Genomic DNA, 4,425 nt, shown 5'->3' on the forward strand with positions numbered 1-4,425 from the left:
ATGATTATACTTGGACTTGGGGGACTATTGTTGCATGTTGATACACTTGGCCAACCCACTGGGGCCTATGGCCTAGTCATGCCAAATCACGTGGCACTCCAGCCGAGGTGGTATGTATGGCCGAAGCCCTTCATGCCAAACTACGTGGCACTCCAGCCGAGGCAATAGGTCAAGGCCCTTGTATATCCGAGGCCCATCTTACCCGAGGCCATTCTATTCGAAGTCCTAAAGCTGTTAACAGCACTGCTCCCTAGAGATCCGGTCTTACACAAGGATCCTCCCTGAGTGATTGATGGGACACCCATCATAGAGCACAAGTGCCTTGTCTTGTCAACATAGTGGCAGAGCCGCCAATTAATTAATGTGTAGCAGGCTAGGAAGTCAAATATGACACCTATAATTGGACAGGTAAACTTACGAGATGAGGCCACGTGTTCTCCCAATCAAGGGCCATGATCCAAGTTGTAATACTATAAATACTCTCTCTATATATCTCTCACAAGGGTAATGCAAAAATCAATACAAGAAACAACACTTTAATTAATTCTCTCTTATTATCTTGCAACATTATACAAGTTTACACATTTTCACATACACATTGGCAAACATCGATTGGTAATTATTGTACAATCGGTCTACGAATATCTCGTCGGATTTCGAATGTTCTTGTCCCGTGTCGTTGAGCTACTTCCACGCCCTTGATCTATCCGTTTTAGACCATCCACGTGTCTTTGCGTGTTGGACTTTCTCTTACGTGTGTGCGCGTGGGTCCGACATCTGTTCGCAACATTTTCTAGGGTCAACAGATTTGGTAAAAGAGTTTTTGTCAAAAATAATCCTTCACAAACAATTCTAGCCCAATGCATACATCAGTCGATATGCCAACCAGGTGGTAGAAGTTGGACAACATAATAGTGAGAAACCTAGTTTCAAGTTGATTACAACACCTAATTATAGTTTAAGAAATGCACTAGGAACCAACTAATTCCTACTAACTCGGTCTATTGCAATTTTAACTTGTCAACTGAATCATATATGTTGGAGGTTGACAACTTACTTGTGTGTGGGTAGGATCCATTTGAGCGGCGAAGATGCGGGCTCGGATGAGGTAGCTAACCGGATGGGCGACTACAATCTGTTGGGCAGGTTTGTCGATGGCTCTTCCGTGGAAATGTGCTCTCCAGGCCTTAGGGAAACTGGAAGTTTTGTCTGTTGGTTGTGAGAGTGAAGATATTCCACCGAAATCTTCAATTTGTCGTCGGCCGTTGTGGGTTTCTTACTAGTCACCTATAAGTGGAAAGGGTTCGGGTGTTTTTTTTGGTGGGTAAGAACAAGAAATGGAAAGGGAAAAGTCATATGTTCTCATTCGGTCACATGGGTTGTCAGATGAATTATTTGTAATGGTCAAGTAATTCATTAATAGCCAAAATTAATGGGAAATAAACAACCCCTTAATTAATAAAATATATTATCAATTAATTAATTTGTAAATAAAATTTAAAAATATCTGATTTTTAAAATTTTAAACATTATTTCTTAATTTTGAAATGAATCATAGTTAATCTCTTAAATATGAAATTTTCTCATTATTTATTTCTGGGAAATTATACCAGCACTAAATTTTTAACTTTTCAATTCAAAAATAAGGTATAATAGTTAAAAATTTTAATATTAATAATAGTATTATAAAATTAAATTAACGTACATACCTCACCCCCATATAAACCTACCCAACCAGATTTTCACTCTAAAACCCTAATCACTTTCCTCTTCCTTCTCTCTTTACCTCATCCTTCTCTCCTCTCTTTTAACAATCTAAATGACCCACGATGGCGCAAAGATCTTGGGCAATTTATTTCCACTACCAAGATCAGCAGCGCTCACTACACGCAATGACATACAGCACTATCATGGTACCTCTCTGCACAAGGGTTTGTTGGTGGTTTTCTAAGCATCGCGTGCGAGGCTATTGGTTTATTGGTGGTTTTCTGATGGTGGGTCAGTGGTTTTTTGTGGGTGGTTTGCTGCTGGTTGTTTGTGGGTGATGATGATGATTGTGATGGTGATGCGATGGTAGTTCTGTTTATGGTGTTGCAGGCGATGGTGATTCTATTGGTGGTGGTATAGGTGGAATAGGAAGTCGTGATGGTGTGGTGGTGTGTTATTTGGTTGTTGACAGTGTTGGAGTGGCGGTGGTGGTAGTGGTTCTATTGGTAGCACAGATGGTCATAGTGATGATGTGGTGTGGCCTTCGGTTGTTGATGATTTTAGAATACTGGTGGTGGGGTAGCATGGGGAGTGTTGTGAACAATTATTTGGTTGATTAACCAATAAATAATATATGTGATCGATGAAATAGGTAATTTGCATCTAATAAATGATACGTGACCTAAAAGAATATGAGATTTTGACTAAATTTATAATTGTGACTTACAGTTTATCAAGTTGTGATCAACTAATTTAATAACTTCTGATTAAGAAATAATTTATGATTAATTAATTTGATAATTTTTGATCAAGTATTATATATTAATATATTAATTAATAAAATATTTTTTAATTAATTATTTCATAAATATAATATAATTAATATTTGACTTTTGAAATTTTAAACTTTATTTTTTTAGTTTTAAAATTGGCTATATTTAATCTCTTAAATATGAAAATTTTCCCTTATTTTTTTATTTATATGGAGCCTGGCTATCATTTATTCTTTATTGTTATCATTACTATTAGGTTAAATTTCATGACAGGTCCAAAATCTTTCAAAAAAGTACAATAGGTCCCAAACCTTTCATCTTTGGCAAAAGTCCCAAACCCTTAAGAAAAATAGGGAATAATTCAAAGGACCGTTAATTGACAAGAAAGTTAGAGATTAACATTCATTTGACCATTATTAAGAAGGACGAAATTAGGGATTAACTTTTTTAATAATTTTAATGAAGAGTGGAGTGGGTTTTGAATGACTCGAAATGGAATGACAAATAAGTCACTTGGAGAATTATCGTTAGAGGTGTTTGATTATGATATATAATATTACACATAAATTGAAATCTTTTTTTCTTTTTCAACAATTTATTTAAAAAAAATACTATTCCATCCATTTTAATTTGAAAAAATGGGGGGCCAAACGGGGCTAAATGGCTTCTCAAAGATGTGGAATTGAAGTTCTTCTTAGAAGACCCTCTTAATTTTTGCCTCTATTATTTGGCTTTAATTTAATTTCGTTTTTTGAAGTTTCTACAAGCCTCGACTCTATATTGAATTTCTCTAGCCTGCATATATTCAAATTGTCTCCATGTCGAATTGTTAACTATTATAAAAAAAAAATTATTCGAATTTGAACAGAGATTATTATTATTTTAATTTTTTTGACTCAAGGATTCTGTCTTCTTTTCTTTATTTAATTAATGAAATTAAGCACCTCGTAATCTTTTTATATAAAATTTCATCAATTCTTGTATGGGTGTACCACTTCAATCTAACACCAGTTATAACCTGATTTTTTTATAAAAAATTGTTAATACCTTATTATTGAAATTGAAATCTAAGGGGGTGTCATCAATCTAGAGTTTGATGGATTTTAAAACTCCATATAAATTAAGGTGTCCACAATTTAGATTAAAATTTAATTTATTAAAATGTAGGTATCCTCAGGATTTTTAGAAATACTTATAAATTTAAGTATCCTCAATATAGAATTTAATAGGTACTCTAGAATTTTTAAGTATCCTCGATAACTAATTGATTTAAAAGGATTTCATTAATTAGATAGATTTTAATAGATTTTGAAAGATTTCAAACCATAAATATAAATACCAAAGATCTGTAACAATTTTATCTCAAACTTAAAAATTTCACAACTTTTCTCACCTCTCACGGATCTCTCTCCCCCTCCCCAATGTGAACAGTTTTTCTTATTCTCCCTCTAATTTCCCACAATTCTGATTTTTTCTTATTGAAAAGATGCTACTGATTTTTTTCTTCTCCCTCTCTCACATTCTGTTGAATATGTGGGTAAAACAATTTTTTTCAAAATTTGTGATAATCCATTACATAATATTTATGAACTAAACGTAAAGCCATGATAATCTTGAAAAGAGCATATGGACTCTCCATTTTTCTTGAATTCTACTGCGTCTAAATTGTGAGTAAGCCATGATTCGACCAGATCAAAAAAAATGTAGAAATTTTAGCCAAATCCATTAAAATCTACAAAATAAAAATTCATTCTAATTTTATGAAATCTATTAAATTCTATAAATACCATACAACCCATGAAAATTTATAAATATTAAGAAATCTATTAAACTCTGAATTGAGGACACCCTCGTAATTTGTAAGAACCGAGGTAAATTTTCCATGGAAAAATTCCTAAGAGTTTCTATACAATTTGATCACAAATTATCAAATTAATTGATTATA

Source organism: Olea europaea, chromosome 16, assembly GCF_002742605.1.
Source record: "Olea europaea var. sylvestris chromosome 16, O_europaea_v1, whole genome shotgun sequence".
Classification (NCBI taxonomy): domain Eukaryota; kingdom Viridiplantae; phylum Streptophyta; class Magnoliopsida; order Lamiales; family Oleaceae; genus Olea; species Olea europaea.